This window comes from Thamnophis sirtalis, unplaced genomic scaffold (assembly GCF_051295495.1).
Source record: "Thamnophis sirtalis isolate CommonGarterSnake01/CBP01778 unplaced genomic scaffold, rThaSir2_p1.2 scaffold_8, whole genome shotgun sequence".
In the NCBI taxonomy this organism is placed as follows: domain Eukaryota; kingdom Metazoa; phylum Chordata; class Lepidosauria; order Squamata; family Natricidae; genus Thamnophis; species Thamnophis sirtalis.
The window spans coordinates 81,319,049-81,337,568 of NW_028261388.1; the positions used below are offsets into that span (position 1 = coordinate 81,319,049).

Here is an 18,520-nt window from a genome sequence, read left to right on the forward strand (position 1 = left end):
ACCACTTTGGGTTACTAAGATGGAGCAATAAATGATGCTCATTTTGAGATCCAATATCCACAACTAGACAAATTATTTTGGAACCTCTGATACAAATGCCAATAAACACCTCTCCCATTCTGGAGAAAATGGTAATATCAGATGTTGACAAGATTATCACTTAAGCAAATGGCAGGTTGGCCTTTACATGTAAAGCTTCAGATTGTATTTCCCACCTCAACATTTATGAACATTAAAACTTCATATGCCTTTGAGGAAGGCTGAGAGAAAGAGGCAGGTGAAATAGCAAACACAATCAAGGTCACAAAGGAAATAAAAAAGCAATAACACACACTTTAGTTGCATTTACTGGCTCAACCAGAGTTATTTTGAATCTGGAAAAAAAAAATGGACTGCTTTAATAAATATTAGAGAGGGGATGCATTCACATGAAATCCAAAGCACTTCTTCCAAATTTTATGAAATGTAAGACCTGTTCAAATATGCCCCATATGCATAAGGTAGGGCAGGATGTTATCCTATCAGCCATAATTCTGCATCCCTGCGATGATACGTGGGAATGGCCTTGGGTGACAGGAGGAAGCGTATCTGCCAAAATCATCTCCAACATAAAGTTACAATTTCTGACCAAGAGGGTACCAAATGTCCATTCTCTTCCATTTTGCACTGTGAACAATCAACTTTTGCAACAATTAGGAAGCGTAAAAAAACCACCAGGCACTTTTTATCATATGTGGTGGACGTGCAATGAGGCAAAAAATTATTGGGAAATGATTCAATCGTGGTTAGAACAAATGGTGGGAGACCAAATCTTGTTTAAACCAGAAGTTTTTCTCCTAGGTATAATACCGGAGGGGTTTAAGAAAGATACACTTTACTTAGTTATTCATGTACTAACTGCGACGCACATAACCTATGCACAATATTGGAAAAAAGAAAATACACCATCAGAGCTAGATATAATCAGAAAAGTGTTGGCCTGTGCGGAAACAGATAGGCTCCCTCTTGAACTTGAAAATAAAGGGGAATCAGAATATTTTGAAGTCTGGAATAGATTTTATGACTGGTATAAGACAAGGTGACAAGACTGGGACAAACTGTATGTACTGTGATTGGACGGAAGGATTGATAATGTATTAAGTAGGCTAATTGCCAATCGTTGTGACTAGCTGTATATAATGTGAATGTATGGTCACTCCGACTTCGCGCCACTGCATTGTTTTAAATGTAAAAATAATAAAAATATATTGAAAAACAACCTTTTGCAATCTCAGGTGCTGATAATCTTGCGCAAGATAAACGTGCATGAGCCATCTTACTGCATGAATAGAACTTCAATTGTTTTTGGGGCAGAGACGGTGAAAATGTGTCTTCTTGTTGTCGCTGACCAAATTGACATACACCTTACCGTCTGGGGAACATCTTGTCAGTGCATGTATGTAGTCATATTTATATTCTGTCTCCCTGCTTATACACCACCCCCACTCAAATTTTAGTAGATATTTTTAGACAACATTCTTCCAAGCAAGGGACCAAGTCTCCTTAGAACCCAGAAAATGAGAAGTAATAAGCATATCATTAACTTTCACAGAAAAAAATGCAGTTACTCAGTGAAAACAAAGAACTACAGTATGTTGTAGACAAATATCACCACAACTTATATATGTGTGTGTGTGTGTGTGTGTGTGTGTGTGTATATGTGTGTGTGTGTGTGTGTGTGTTATGTATATATATATATATATGTATATGTGTGTGTGTGTTTGTGTGCATCTATATCTATCTATATCTATCTATCTATCTATCTATCTGTCTATCTATCTATCATCTATCTATCTGTGTGTGTGTGTGTAAAAATATGTAAGCATGAATAATGCATATATATATTATTCATGCTTACATATTTTTGCAGCAAATTAGCAAGGTGTAGAGCTTAGTTAAATAAGATAAGTTACCCATATGTCAGTGAGAAGTGGAAGGAAATAAATCCTAATAAGCATTAATAAGCTTACATCTTACTTGGCACAATTTGAGCCAGAAATCATTTTGAGAGGGAAAACTGAGATTCAACATTTTTTCTCTGGGCATAATGAAAGAGGGGTATACTTGGGAGCCAAGTTCAAATGAGGCAGCCCTGAATTTGTGCATTCAACAAGCTACTTATATAGCATAAAGGCCATATGCACATCAGATGACATCAGTGCAGTTTAGGCTAACATCCCATAATAAGCATGGAGGACACATTTATTTAGCTAAGCTCTCCACCTCTGGATGTGTAGTTTTTAAAAAAATAAAAATAAATGTGATTTAATTTCATTATAAAAATAGTTTGAAAACTAAAATAGAGAGAGAACTGCAAAAAGAAAAAAACGTGGTGACTTCCGACTCTTTTCAGTGTGGTAAATATATATATTTATATATATTTAGAGTCACAACTCCTGGTAAGAAGAAATTATTAGATGTCCACTTAGCCTGAACTGCTATACTTATCTGTTCTGACCCCCCTCGTCCCACACCAACACACACTCCGAGCCAAAGATAAGTTACGGCATTTAATTAACAGACAGACAGGTCCTTGGCAGCAAACCAGCACAGACAAGCTTGGGCAGCAATCCAGCACAGATAAGCCGTGGCAGCAATCCAGCCTGCCAAGCTCACAATAATGTTCTCCAACATTAGTTCCTGCGTTGACTTTTGCAAGAGGGGCGTGTGCACAAGCAGTCTTTTTTATAGTCTGGAGAGGAGCCTAATGACCACCAGCTGAGTGCAATTACCTCCTGTAACTGCACAACTGTTCCTGACGCCTATTAGCTCTTCGGTGCTGGGCATCGAGGAACAACTCACTGCTGGCATCCGGCTCACTCTCCCTTGTCTCCTCCCCACTGGTCCAAGGCTCAGGTGCCTCCTGGTGGCCAACCAGCCTCTCTGCGCCCTGCTCAGGGTCCTCCACATCCTCCAGAGCCGACTCAGAGGGCCCCTCGCTGTCGGAGTCTGGTGGCAGCTCCAATGGCTCCTGCTGGGCCACAACACTTACCTATCATGCGAATTGTAGATATGAATACTCTTCATATTTTTCCCCTAGGAAAACCAAGCTGGCCATTTGTGGCTGTAATGCATTTTGCCTTCTCTACAACAGGAACTGTTTTCTTTATTGTATTTGGAGGCAATTTAAAAGCACTGGAAAAAAGATACCAAAAACGTTGGTTGCTATGGGAACCAATGCACCGTGGCTGCAGCATTGAATTCTGTACTACTAACCTTTGGAAGGTATTGCAGTTACATGCATTTTAACTTCGTTTCCCATCTTTTCCTATTTGCCGAAATTTCAGCGAAGATTTGCAGAACGCTTCAAGCTTTACATGCTTGCGTAGCAAGTTGAATATATTTTGAGTAAATACATGTTCATGTATGCAAAAAGAATGATTTGATTCAGCTTAGTCTCCCCCCCTTCCCAATCTTTTCTGAATCTGCTAAAAAGCAGGAAAACTGCCACCTTAAAACATGTATTTCGAGTAAGCATACTGAATAAACAAAGCCTGCTTGAGTCTTTCTTGCTATTTATTTGCACATTGGTGAAGATGCTAATGCAGCACAAGGTTAAGTAAAAATGCACCCGTAAATCCAAATCTGAACTCATTTTAACTTTACAGTACCTTACAGCAGTGTTTCTCAACCTTGGCAACTTGAAGATGTCTGGACTTCAACTCCCAGAATTCCCCAGCCAGAATTCCCCAGCCAGACATCTTCAAGTTGCCAAGGTTGAGAAACACTGCCTTACTGCAACAGCAAATCGTTCCTATTATCAGGATTACTGGTACACAATCAGTGGTGGGTTTCAAAAATTGTTCGAACCTACTCTGTGGGTGTGGCCTCCTTTGTGGGAGTGGCTTGCCGACCATGTGACCGGATATGACGATGCCGACGACACTTGTCAGAACCACCTTAAATTACCTCACACACAGCACTGGCAGGCATAAGAATAGGATGTAAACTTGTTTTTTAAAAGGCATCTTTGGTTTGCGTTAAAACAACTTCAACACACGCAATGTTCTGATTGCACCACAAACGCAGTAGTCATCCTTACCTTTCACAGAGGCACTGAGTTTTATAAATAGGAGCATGATAGTGTAGAATAATCCTATCCAAGGACCAGTGGTTGGAACCTCTTCTGTAGGTGTGGCCTGCTTTCCGGGTCCACTGTTGGAACCTCTTCTAACCGGTTCGGTAGATTTGATGAACCGGTTCTACCGAATAGGTGCGAACTGGTAGGAACCCACCTCTGTACACAATCCAATGATTTGCAATTGGCACCCTTCAACCCAATGCGTACAAGTGTAATCGAGTTTTAATTAAAGAAGTTTGCATATCACCCTGCATTACGATTTTATACCTTAAGCATATCAAGTAGCATAACTGTACAGGAGCAAATATCAAAGAAACATTTCGACTGTTCATAATTCATATAAAAGGCAAAGCTGTTGTTCAGCAGGCTAGCCGACAGAGGGCGCCACAGAACCATAAATCAAACTCCCCCAAAGCAGCAAACCCCGCCGTGCGCTCTCGGGCGAAATACACACGCAGCGCTCGCTCTTAAGAGAACCGGCGGTCTCGGCCTCTTTTCCGGAAGGAACCGGGCGGTTGCAAGAGAACGGAAGCCTTTTTATTGGATGGTGAAATAAGGTGGGGGGAAAAAAGAGCGCAGGAGAATTGGTGCGTCGGACGGGGCTCTTCCAAGTCCCACGGAGGGCGCCGCCACGCCCGCGAACCCCTAGGAAGAGACTCGGCGCCCTGCTCGCTCGCCAACCTTTTTTCCCATTGTCTTTGCAAACCCCTGGATTTTTTACGACGAGCCTTTCAACGCCTCCAACACGGAGCGCGCCTCCTGTAGCGACCAAACGTTCAAAAGGCAAAGAGAGGCCAGGCGGCTCGTGAAACGACAGCCCGTCCGTCTCTTCCAGCACAGAATCCGTCTTTATTTAACATCTCTCTCTCTCTCTCTCTCTCTCTCTCTCTCTCTCTCTCTCTCTCTCTCTCTCTCTCTCTCTCTCTTATTCTATCTATCTATCTATCTATCTATCTATCTATCTATCTATCTATCATCTCTCTCTAACTCTCTATCTATCATCTCTCTCTCTCTAACTCTGTCTCTCTCTCTCTCTCTATATCTATCATCTATCATCTCTCTCTCTCTCTATCTATCTATCTATCATCTCTCTCTCTCTCTCTCTAACTCTGTCTCTCTCTCTCTATCTATCTATCATCTATCATCTCTCTCTCTCTCTAACTATCTATCTATCATCTCTCTCTCTCTCTAACTAACTCTATCTATCTATCTATCTATCTATCTATCATCTCTCTCTCTCTCTCTCTCTAACTCTGTCTCTCTCTCTCTCTCTAACTATCTATCTATCATCTCTCTCTCTCTCTCTCTAACTCTGTCTCTCTCTCTTTCTCTATCTATCATCTATCATCTCTCTCTCTCTCTAACTATCTATCTATCTATCATCTCTCTCTCTCTCTAACTAACTCTATCTATCTATCTATCTATCTATCTATCTATCTATCTATCTATCATCTATCTATCATCTCTCTATATATATATAACTATCTATCTATCATCTTTCTCTCTCTCTAACTCTGTCTCTCTCTCTCTCTCTATCTATCTATCATCTATCATCTCTCTCTCTCTCTCTAACTATCTATCTATCATCTCTCTCTCTCTAACTAACTCTATCTATCATATCTATCTATCTATCTATCATCTATCTATCTATCATCCATCCATCCATCTATCTATCTATCTATCTATCTATCTATCTATCTATCATCTATCTATCTCTCTTTCTCTCTCTATCATATATATCTCTCTCTCTTTCTAACTCTATCTATCTATCTATCTATCTATCTATCTACTCTCTCTCTATCTATCTATCATCTCTCTATCTAACTCTATCTATCTATCATCTATCTATCATCTATCTATCTATCTATCTATCTATCTATCTATCTATCTATCTATCTATCTATCTACTCTCTCTCTCTCTATCATCTCTCTATCTAACTCTATCTATCATCTATCTATCTATCTATCTATCTATCTATCTATCTATCTATCTATCTATCTATCTATCTATCATCTCTCTATCTCTCTATCTCTCTATCTATCATCTCTCTATCTCTCCATCCATCCATCCATCCATCCATCCATCCATCCATCCATCCATCCATCCATCCATCCATCCATCTTTTTCATCCTGTCTGCGAGCGGCAGCTCCTCCAGAGAAAGCAAGACCAGACCGCGTGTTGCTCTGTCGCTCGCGCGCGCGCGCTCCCTTGTCTTTCGTTCCAGTCTCGAGGATGGTGCCGGAATTCGCCCGCGCGCCCCACGAGGGAGGCTCTCCAAACACACTGGGAGGGAAGGGGGAAAAAAATAAAACAAAAACACCCATTACCTGTGGAGGTTGAAAAAACGGCCTTGGGAGAGAAGAAAAGACGGGATTCTATTTGATTCCTTCCCGCCCCCCCCCCTCTCCAATTCCCTTAAGAGCCCTTTTCGTGGGAAATGGGCAGCTGTGGCTCAAAGCTACGTGGAGACACGTCTTCCAAACCACGTCTCGACTTCATATCAACAACGCACCTATATAGGCTTTGCTTGTCTTAAGTGGAGACATGGTTTGGAAGGGGTCTAAACGGAGCTTGGAGCCCGAGCTGCCAATATTAATATAAGCTGCGTTTAGACCCCTTCCAAACCACGTCTCCTCTTCTATATCTATATCTGTCTGTCCGTCCGTCCCTCTCCTTATCTCTCTCTCTCTCTCCTCTTCTATATCTATATCTGTCTGTCCGTCCGTCCCTCTCCTTATCTATCTATCTATCTATCTATCTATCTATCTATCTATCTATCTATCTATCTATCTATCTATCTATTTCTCTCCCTCTCTCCTCTTCTATATCTATATCTATATCTGTCTGTCCGTCCCTCTCCCTATCTATCTATCTATCTATCTATCTATCTATCTATCTATCTATCTATCTATCTATCTATCTATCTATCTATCTATCATCTATCATCTATCTATCTATCTATCTATTTCTCTCTCTCTCTCCTCTTCTATATCTATATCTATATCTGTCTGTCCGTCCCTCTCCCTATCTATCTATCTATCTATCTATCTATCTATCTATCTATCTATCTATCTATCTATCTATCTATCTATCTATCTATCTATCTATCTATCCATTTCTCTATTTCTCTATCTTCATCCATCCATCCACCTACCTACCTCTGCCTGCCTGCCTATCTCTCTCTCCCTCTCTCCCTCCCTCTCTCTCTCTATCAAAACCTGGGCTCAGGACGCCCCCTTAAGGGCGAGCCCGAGCGAGCTTTGCGTGGAGCTGGGGGGAGGGAGAATGTTTTTTTAAAAAAAAGAGGAAGGGGAGGAAAAAACCCTCCGTCAAACCGAGGGTGGGTGGGGGGGAAGTGAGAGCGAGAGAGAGTGGCGTGCGCGCGCGCGCGCGCGTTCCCGTGTGGCTTTTGAACTGCCCACACAGACTGTCACCGAGAGAAGCGGGGCGGGCGAGCGAAATGCAGAGGCAGTAGCGGCGGCAGCAGCAGCGGCGGCGGGCGGCGGCGTTGCTCCAATCAGCCAGCACCAGCCACTCCACTCCCAGCCACCGAGCGAGGGAGATCTCCGGCGTCTCAGTCAGTGGGCGCGGGGGGCTTAGCCGGGCCTCTCTCTCTCTTTGTGAGCCACCCACCCAACCAACCCCAATAACGCACCAAAGGGGACCGGGGAGCCGCGGAACAGAAGGTAAGGCTTTCCGTGCGCCTTCTGAGCGCTTGGTTTTTGGATTGGATTCTTCCCTCCAGACTGTGGGGTTTTGCACGCTTCTCCCCAAACGATTTCGGGCAGGTATGCACGTATGAAGGGTGTGCATGCTCGCCTGCGTGCATGAGATGAAAGAATGGGTCTTAATGGGGCTTAAAAACGACGCTATAGGGGAAGGAACGGATGCCATTCTTGGGAGTCGCCTATATGGAGCGCACATGCCTGGCTTTTCACTCCTCCGAAAGAGAACCATCGCGGTGGGGTTTTTCTTTTATTGCGGGAAAATGTAGAGGAATGAAACCTGCCGTGCACGGCGGGATGGTCGCCTGATGGAGAACACGCGTGGGAAGATGGGGGCTGGAGGGGCTTTTGGGAGGAAGCTTTTGAGAAAGGCACCCACTCGCCTTTTGCAGGAGAAAAGGCTGGGTGCGCGCGGGAGGGGTGGGGTGGGGTGGCATTCATCCCTGCTAAAGACCCTGCAGAAGATTTGGGTGGGTGGGTGGGTGGAGGGGATAGAAGGAGGGAAGGAGGGAGCGCTTGTAGAGAGAACCCTCCGAAGGATTCTCAAGAGCTGGAGAAGGCTTTTCACCGGATTACCTGTGGATCGCTCGGTGGAAAACTCCAAACATTTTGGGAGTGCCCGGTGCTCAAACGTTACCAAAGTAACCGTGCAGATTCTTTCATCAGAGAACTGATGGGCGGCGTGGCGGGGTGGAGAGGAGAAGGAGGGGGGGGGGGTAATAAGACTTCCTTTGTAAATGGACATCTGCCAATTTGAACCATTCGGGCATGTGTTGATTTGGTTTTCTTTCTCCCCCCACCCCTCTTTGCTTTGAAGAAAAGAGCTTATGGTTTTGTTAGTCACTCACGGATGTGATTTTTTTTAAAAGAAAGACGCTGCCACAGTTTTAATCCCCCACCCATGTTTAATACAAAAGCTTGCAAGACAAGAGCTTTAAAAAAAAAACAGGGCGATCCATCTTTATTAAGATCAGAATTACTTGCACAGATGCTCCGCGCCCCATGAATATTCATAGGAAAGACCCTTCCTCTCCACACACACACACACACACACACACAAACACACACACACACACACACACATACAAAAGCAAATCTGTGTATCTTGCAAATCCTGGCGTTTTCCTTCCTTCCTCCACCCTTGCGGAGTGCCTTTTTAGGATGTGCATTTAAATTGCAACCCTGGAGATATTAAACCCGGCCACCCTTGTTTAATTAAAGGGTGGCTTTTTTTAAAGGAGCCACGGGTGGTGTGCATGCTTGCATAGGATATATTTTTTTTGCCACATCGCGTACCTAGGTGAGAAAAACCTTCCAATTTGGCTTCTCTTTTTGCGGTACTGCAGGGGAAATGAATGAAACTCTTCTGTAATTACCTATTCCTTTGTCTTGCCGTGGCGCATGCGTAAGAAAGCAGGGTGTGGAAGAGAGATGAGACCAGCCGTTCCATCCTTATTCACATCAGAATTATTGGAACAAAGACTGACATCTTGAGAGAGTTGATCTTGTAGGACAGGCATTTTAGGAAATCCATCCATCAAGAGACCCCCCACTTAAATAATAATTGCATTTGAAAAAGATTTGCATTGGCTTGAAACCCAGTGTTTAAAAAAGTGTTCAGCATATAGAATCCCACATGGATGAAATTATTATGACTGTTATTAAAGAGGGAAATCCTTGTTGGTGGTAGAATGGGTAGGATTGTCATTAGTGTGATATTATGATTCAATAGTTTTATGGCAGATAAGATACCTCCCGTACCATTGAAATTAATGAAAAAGCAAGGTAAATAAATGAAAATGGTGGGTGTAGGCTGTGGTTTTCCCCCCACCCTCTCACTCTCCTGTCTTGCAAAATGGCTCTCAAGCCACTGCTGAGAACTGGGGCGACCATTTCATAGACGGTTTTTTCCCCCCTCTACTCTTCCAACTAGTATCTGCTAAAGCTGGCCATCTTGTCTGCAAAGATTAGAAGGGTAGTTGAAATGCACTAATTAGGCTGATCCTTTGGAAGATGACAATGAGGGAATGTCAGTGTGCGTAATGCAATTAAATCCCACATTTCATGATACTTAAAAAGGAGCTGTTGCCATAGCAGGGACTCAAGCTGCCACCGTTATTCACATTTTTTCTCCCCCCCACCTTAGCGGGATGCTTTCTTTTCTGTAATGGTTTCCTGTGAGGACAGAAATGGATGAAGGTATTCAGATTCCCACCTTTTTAGTCTGTTGCTTCAAACGCCACTGATTGCTTCTCTTGTTTTCCCCAGTTGTTTATTGAGAGCATGAATTCCACCATTTCCCCATTCCTCTGTATTAACGTGTAGCAAAAGTACTTGTTAGGGACATAAAGATAACTGGCTTTATTTTAGTGAAGCTTAGCAACTGCATCAACACACTTGAGTGTCAATGTTGCTATTATAGCAGATTCTGGAAGTGATCAAATTCTCTTTTTCCCCCCCAGTTGATAAAGTCTAACCAGTAAGGTGTGTGCAATTAACATTTGTTTAGATTCAACAATTTAAGAGAGCTGAGAAAATTCTACATTTGTCAAGTAGCAGCTTTAAGATGGTGATTTCCCCTTATTTTTTAATATGGATGTATGTTTCTTATTGTGTGGGTGGTTGATGCAAATGGTCAAACTCATCTCAGAAGATGTTGGTTGCCTGGGATATTTATAATAGAGGAAATCACTTAAATTGTCAAGCTTCTCCCAGATACCGATCTACTGAGAGATTTGTCTTATCAAAAACTGCTACGTTAAAAATGAATAACCAGTAGTAGGCCCAAGTGAGTGTATTGTCTGTGTCTATCTTATCTTTCAATCTAGCGAAACAATAATAATTCAGCCAATTAAATACTATCTTGAGTGTTGATTGGGTATCTTCCTTCCATCTACAGGCCTCAAAATCAATTTATTGCTTTACCCACAGGTTTTCCAAAATAGTAACGGAACACCACCCAGGTTTAGCCTGGGTGAGGAGGATATTTTACCAAAGAAGGGCAAGTTTTGCAACAAATTTGAAAAGCCACAATTGGAAGTATTCAATTGCCAAACAAAACAAGATATAAATTGGGATTGTTGGTTGCTAACATGGTAATAACTGCAGCAATTGTCTCAATCTGTTGTTCAGCATTCATTTAATTACAAAAAAGACACAAAGCAGACAGATATATAATTTTGCCATAATAAATTAACCCAGTTTAACTCTTGTCTAAGGGCAAGAGTTGGGCCAATGAACAGACTTTCTGAGAAAAAAACCACATGGAGGCATGGAAGTGGGACTATTAAAAGTAGCAGCTTTGGTTTAGATATGAGAAGAGAAAATAGAAACTAGAAATTTGGAAGGAGAATAAGGCTTTTTATTATGTAAGGCTTCCTATTAAAGGATCTGTTTATTACTGAGTATTTCCCAATAATGGAATAAGTACTCCAATTGTAATTTGTATAGTTTTATTTTATGAGCTATATATCCCAAGGGCTATATTCTCTACCCTGAAATAATACTTATGGCAAACAACTCCAAAGACTTTTCTGTATCACTTTGTTGCCCTCTAATGGTGATCCAGATTTTTGCAGCCTACACTCACTCCTTTTCCCCCTCCTTTGCTTTGGTGTGTGGTAAGTTGTTAAACTATCTGATTGAGTAATTCAGGAAATTTGTTAGTAAACTAACTGTTGAGGAAATCTATCACGTGCAGCATTGCTGCTCTGCAACTGAGAAAAACGTCTTAACTGAATTAGTCTTAAGATCTTGCTCAAGTGATCTAACATTGCTTAAGTTCTGTTTGAGATAATATTTATAGTCTCGTCTGCTCTCTGTATCCCTTCAAACGTATGTTATAAATAGATGGTAAGGGGGAAAAAAATAAGTGTCAAGCTGTCCTAGAAAACTGCAAATAAAACATATTTTCTAATGTGTCTTTTATTTTCCTGTCATTGTTGCTGACTAACTAAACATACTATGTAAGTGTAGTTATACTTAGAAAACCATCTTTCATAGGAAAAGCAGAAGTTGATGAAGCCTGCTGAAATTTGCAACATAGAATGAAACTTTGTTCTAACACCCTAAGTTCTTTTTATTTTATTTTTTGCAAAGTCTCTTGAGTCAATGGTTGACATTCATATCTGTAATACAGCAGCCAGAGGTACATTTGAGAATTAGTAGGTGTTGCTTCCATGTGACATATTTTTAACAAGATTAAATGATCTGATGAAGTTGCTTTGTCATTAATGATCAGCCAGTAACCTAATGTTTGCTTAGAAGTATCTTCTGATTTCATTGGAAGACAGTTCCGGGTAAGTATGATATAATGTGTTTTTACTTGGAAGAAAGTATCATTGTGTTTAAAGGAACAAATTCTCAGTATATAGCATGTACTTGAGAGGACTATTTGGGCAGTAACTTCCTTCTCAGAAACAAAAAGGAACTTCTTTTTAAATACGTTTGACTGGATTCATTACTTGTCTGTTATGTAGTACATCTTTAATTCTGTCTGTTCTCACTTGCAAAATTTAATCTTCCATGGAGGCTTTCGCTTTTTTTTTTGTTTGAAAATGCCAGTTCACGTGTTTTCCAGAAGATTTGTGCAAATGGTTTTTGCCTTGAAAGTGAGAAAATCAAAATTCTGTCAAGTGGGTCATATTTTATGTTAAAAGAAGCAGAATTTCTACGGTTCCTGTTTCCATTCTTGTTCTCTTTCCCCTCCTTCTTCTTCGCCCCTCTTTATTACAGAAAAAAAAGTTTGAAATTCTGAAGTTTATAACATCCCACAAGCAAAATATAGTATAGCTCAAGTGAAAATCTGTCAGCTGAAGGATGTATAATTCATGGGATTAGATTGAATTTGAAGTCTCTTCTGGAGATCACCACTATGATTATGGCCTAGTACTACTTTTGATTACTAGCTAGGGAGACTTGATTAACTGATATCCTTAAAGTATTGCACAACTATTGTTTTGCTAGGTCTTGGCCTAATTAGTGAATTAAATGTCTGGAAGTGATGTAGCTTAAAAGGAAACCATTTTCAAAATGATGTGCCCTTCCTCCCTCCTCAGTTGGCTTTGGCCTCATCTTTAGCAAAAACACACGTGCAAACCGAAATTAATTTCTTAGGGTGCAATACATTACCTCCCTCGGATTGAGTGCCTACTGAAAATACAAACATTATGTTACTTAATTTACAAACATATCTTCTTGATCAATATTTCAAACTCTGTAATCAAGTATAATAGAATTACTCTGAATTCTTTTCTGAAAATACGTCTTAAAACTGGAACTTACCTATCCTACCTCACTTTGTCATTATATACCATTTATGCCAATTTTTTTACATTTCCCCCTGCCATCATTGTTCTATCATACTCTGTTGCAACAGACACACCCATTTTTCAGAAAAAAAAGCTATTTAGTCTTAACAGGTCATAGACTGAATTGGCATTCCCCCTTATTTTTTTTCCCAGTTCAACTTTTCAATCAGATGACACTTTAAACCGAGCTGAGGTGGTGCAGTGGTTAGAGTGCAGTACTTCAGCTGACTGACTTCATCTGCAGTTCAGCGGTTCTAATCTCACCGGCTCAAGGTTGATTCAGCCCTCCATCCTTCCGAGGTGGGTGAAATGAGGACCCAGACTGTGGGGGCGATATGCTGACTCTGTAAACCGCTTAGAGAGGGCTGAAAGCCCTATGAAGCGGTATATAAGTCTAACTGCTATTGCTATTGCTATTAAACAGGTTAAACAGGTGCTGGATTTTTTTTCTTTTCATCTAATTGCTGGAAACTATGGCCAGGCTTCATCTATCTGAAATTTCAGAAGTGATTGGCCCTTTTAGCTTTTAATTCTGGTCATTGATAGCGTTGTGCGACACTCTGAATTTGGTTTAAGGAGCTGTAGACAGGTGCTATTTTGCACACCTGTATACTCTGAATTACCCCTTTGTTTCGAATTCAAATTTTGTTTCAAATTCAAAGGGCTGTGTAGTTCTTGCTTCTTTGTTAAAAAAAAAAGAGGATCTTACGCCATAATTCTACATTACATAATCTCTACCGTGATCTTAAGTCAGTCTAAGGACTCCATATAATACAGCAACCACAGTTTGTAGAGGAAAACATAATTTCAGGGCCTGAATGCACTGGAGAAAATGTCTAAATCAACATTCTGCAAATGCCTGGTCCTATTCTGTAACATTTATAACTATCTTATTGCATAGAGCAATGTGTTATCCTGTCTCCAGTCTTCACATTAAGAGCTGTAGCTGGCAGTATGATAACACTTTTCTATGCAGTAAACAAGCAGACACTATAGCACAGGATTGGTAGATTTGTCTTCGCAGATACAATACACAGTCTGGTCCTTAATTTGACTGGCAGGTTTGGAGATCCCGCAGCATAACTTTAATGTAAATAGGATGTTGCCGGACTGGGCCTGATATGGCAGAAAGCTGTGTAGTGATGTAATGATGAGCTCATTTAGACAGCAAAATTGTATGATCAAACTGAGTTGTTTTCCCCAAAAACAGTTGAGTGTGCTCCCAAATGAAAAGAATGGTTCTGTGATACATCTGATACGGATACGGGATGAAATATGTGCTTATAATGATATTCAAATAAAAGTCTAGAGCAGTGTTTCTCAACCTTGGCGACTTTAAGTCCTGTGGACTTCAACTCCCAGAATCCCCCAGCCAGCAGAGCAGAGCTGGCTGGGGGATTCTGGGAGTTGAAGTCCACAGGACTTAAAGTCGCCAAGGTTGAGAAACACTGGTCTAGAGCAAAAAAACAACCATTTCTGAATTACTAGAGCTCTGTAAGCAGCATCGAGATGTTTGATGAAAAGCTTTGGAAGTAATGAGAATTTTTTCCTATTGGTTTTTTCCTTGCTTTTTTTTTGACCAGACAACGAAGTTTGAGGCTGGTTGACTAGATTAATAAACAGGCAAGTCAACTCAACTTTCTCTTCATCAGATCTTCCCAGACATGTACGATTGCAAACACCCTACTTACTTGGTATACAGCAGGCTGTCTCAATCATATACAAGGGGGATATGAATGCTAAGCCTGTCCTGCAGTTAAACATTTTGGAAATTATTATCCCGAATGTCACAAAGTGTTGATCACAGAAACATGCATACCATTACTTTAGAAAGGTAGTATGGTTAGTGAACTATTACTTTGTTTTGTTATACAACACCTTTTGTGTATGTGTGTATATGGAAAAAAATGAAACCTACTGATATAGATTGTACATGTATATAAAATCTATGTATATATGTGTATATCAGTGGTGGGTTTCAAAAATTTTTGGAACCTACTCTGTGGGTGTGGCCTCCTTTGTGGGAGTGGCTTGCTGGCCATGTGACCTGGTGGGAGTGGCTTGCTGGCCATGTGACCTGGTGGGAGTGGCTTGGCAGCCATGCGACCTGGTGGGAGTGGCTTACTGGCCATGTGTTCTCTCTCTCTCTCTCTCTCTCTCTCTCTCTCTCTCTCTCCTTCCTTTTGTCTCTCTGTCCCTTTTTTCTTTTTTTCTTTCATCTCTCTCTCACTCTTTTTCTTTCTTTTTTCTTTTTTCTTTTTTTTCTTTCTTCCTTTCTTTCTCTTTCTCTCTCTGTGTCAGTCTGTCTGTCTGTCTACCTGTCTGTCTGTCTTGTCTACCTGTCTGTCTGTCTGTCTCTGTCTCTGTCTCTCTCTCTCTCTCTGTGTCAGTGGTGGGTTTCAAAAAATTTTTGAACCTCTTCTGTAGGTGTGGCCTGCTTTCCGGGTCCACTGGTGGAACCTCTTCTAGCCGGTTCGGTAGATTTGATGAACCGGTTCTACCGAATAGGTGCGAACTGGTAGGAACCCACCTCTGGTGTATATGTATATTATGTATGTATCTGGGTACATACACAATATAGATTAATAAATCAACAGTTAGAATATATATGTATGTATGAATGCATGCATGCATGCATGTATGTATGTATGTATGTATACACACACACACACACACACACACACACACACAATAGATTAATAAATCGGCTACAGTTAGAGACTACAGAAATTGCATTGGAAAAGGGGCTAACAAAAAAAGAGTAAAATAATATCTCCATTAAGGAAAAATACTGCTTGCCATCTGATAAAACTTATTACTTCAACAGGTTATCTATGTCAGATAATTAAAAAAAAACACCCAATACTTCCCACACACATAGAAACACCTTACGTATTAGTAGTTTTTCTACTTTAATCTCCATTTTATGGGAAAGTAAGTATGCAGAATAGGGCAAGCTTAGAGAAAATGTCTCCCTCCCAAACACCAACCCTTTTGGTGGGTTGAAGGATGAATGTTTTAGATTAAATAGCTGAGTTGATTCAGGAAATAACTTGTGGGGGATGGGCTGAAGGGTGTGAACTAGTTGGCCTTTCGCTTGTCAATCAATTCACATTTCAGCTAAACATCAGTACATGAAGTCAAGGTACAAATTCCTAAAAGCATCAGAGACTTGAAAATAGAAACCATGTGCTGTATAATAGATGGTACATGCATTAAGCTGTGTACCAAAGAAACCACCTACGGAGAATGGAACATACTGTAAGAATATCCTTTTTCTCTGTAGTATCTTAACATCATATATACTACCATTTTCTTTTTTTTACACAGTTAGAACATCTAAAAATATTTGAAAATAATAACTTACACCTAGTAGGTTTGCAGAATGAATGATGCTAAGAAAAAAAAGGGAAAACTATCCCAGTTCAAATTTTCCATTTGTAGTTTCGCCATTTTTTTTTAAAAAAAATCTTCCTTTTGGGAAAAGTATATTTGCTTTAGTCAATCTTCAAAGACATGCAAAAGTGGAAAATTGATCCGATACAGGGAATATGTTGCATTTCTCCTATTTTATTTTTCAAAATCTTCTTGCAATATATTGCAAAATGCAATATTATACAATAGCAATAGCACTTAGACTTATATACCGCTTCACAGTGCTTTACAGCCCTCTCTAAGCAGTTTACAGAGTCAGCATATTGCCTCCAACAATCTGGGTCCCCATTTTACCAACCTCTGAAGGATGGAAGGCTGAGTCAACCTTGAGCCTGGTGAGATTTGAACTGCCAAATTGCAGGCAGCTGGCAGGCACCAGAAGTAGAATGCAGTACCGCATTCTAACCACTGCGCCACCATGGCCCTTATTACAACCGACAATTCAATGCTATTTATTTGTTGTTACATTGTTTATTAAAACTTTTTGAGATTTGTTTAACTTCTAAGAAAATATAATTATTGCTGAGATTGGTAGCACATACATTTAATAAATAATAAAAACAATCCTTCATTTTCCTCCTCCCTCCCTCCTTCTCTCCCTCCTTCCCTCCCTCCGATCATTCTATTATTTTCCCTTTTCTGATTTGGTAAGGGTGAGTGAGAAGAAAAATAAAAACTGGAAATTTCAATTTCAATTTCATAAAATTTGTATGCCGCCCACTCCCTTGGGACTCTGGGCGGCTTACAGGCAGATAAAAAAGCATTTAAAAATTTAAGATAAAAGATACAATTATTAAAATTACACGCCATCCATTCTGTCTAAGAGTGGGGCTGGATATTGATCAACAGCCCCAGGCCTGCCAGAACAGCCAGGTCTTGGTGGCTTTACGGAAGGCTGGGAGAGCGGTAAGAGTCCGGATCTCTACGGGTAGATCGTTCCACAGGGCTGGCGCAGCTACAGAGAAGGCCCTCCCCCGGGGGGCCGCTAGCCGGCATTGTCTGGTCGACGGCACCCGGAGGAGGCCCAACCTGTGCGATCTTATTGGTCGTTGGGAGGTAAGTGGCAGGAGGCGGTCTCTCAGGTAGCCAGGTCCTAAACCATGTAGGGCTTTAAAAGTAACGACCAGCACCTTGAAGCACGTCCGGAGACCAATGTGGAGCCAGTGCAGCTCGCGGAGGATAGGTGTAACATGGGTATATCTTTTTTTTCTTTTCTTTTATCAATTTCATATATACATTCACAATTATATGATCTCATAACTGTTATTAATAATATGTATTTATAACAATTTTTCCCTACTGTTGACAATATACTTGAAGATTGCTTTTTTATCATCCCATAGATCCATCTTATCTTACAACGGTCCTACTTCTTCTTCCCTCCCTCCCTCTTTCCTTCCCTCGTTTCTTCTCTCCTACTCCCCTTCCTTCCCTCCCTCCTTCCCCTTCCCTCCTTCTCTCCTTCCCTCCTTCCTTCCCTCCTTCCTTCCTTCCCTCCTTTCTTTTCTCCTTCTCTCCTTCCTTTCCCCCTTCCTTTCCTCCTTTCTTCCCCCCTTCCTTCTCTCCTACGTTCCCTCCTTCCTTCCCTCCTTCCTTCCCTCCTTTCTTCTCTCCTTCCTTCCCTCCTTTCTTCTCTCCTTCCTTCCCTCCTTCCTTCCCTCCGTCCTTCCTACCCCCCTTTCTTCTCTTTCTTCTCTCCTTCCTTCCTTCCCCCTCTCCTTTCCCTTCTCTCCTTCCCCTTCCTCCCCTTTACCCTTCCCCTCTTCTTCCCATTCCTCCCCTCTTTCCTACTCTTACATTCCCTCCCATTCTTCCTCTGCCTTTCCCTTTCTCCTATTCCTCTCCTTTCTAATAACATGGGTATATCTATGTACACCCAATATCGCTCGCGCGGCTGCATTCTGGAAAAGGAAAAAGATGGCATTTTAA

General features: G+C 41.1%; 1 protein-coding gene across 1 annotated transcript in view; it reads left to right on the forward strand.

Moving 5' to 3' along the window:
• Nucleotides 1-7,571: 7,571 nt before the first annotated feature.
• The window catches only part of BASP1 (brain abundant membrane attached signal protein 1), a 91,146-nt gene continuing 80,197 nt past the window's right edge, over nucleotides 7,572-18,520 (forward strand). Inside the window, exon 1 of the mRNA XM_087721988.1 lies at nucleotides 7,572-7,808. The gene's annotated coding sequence lies outside the window, so the exon portion shown is untranslated. The remainder of the gene's footprint in view (nucleotides 7,809-18,520) is intronic.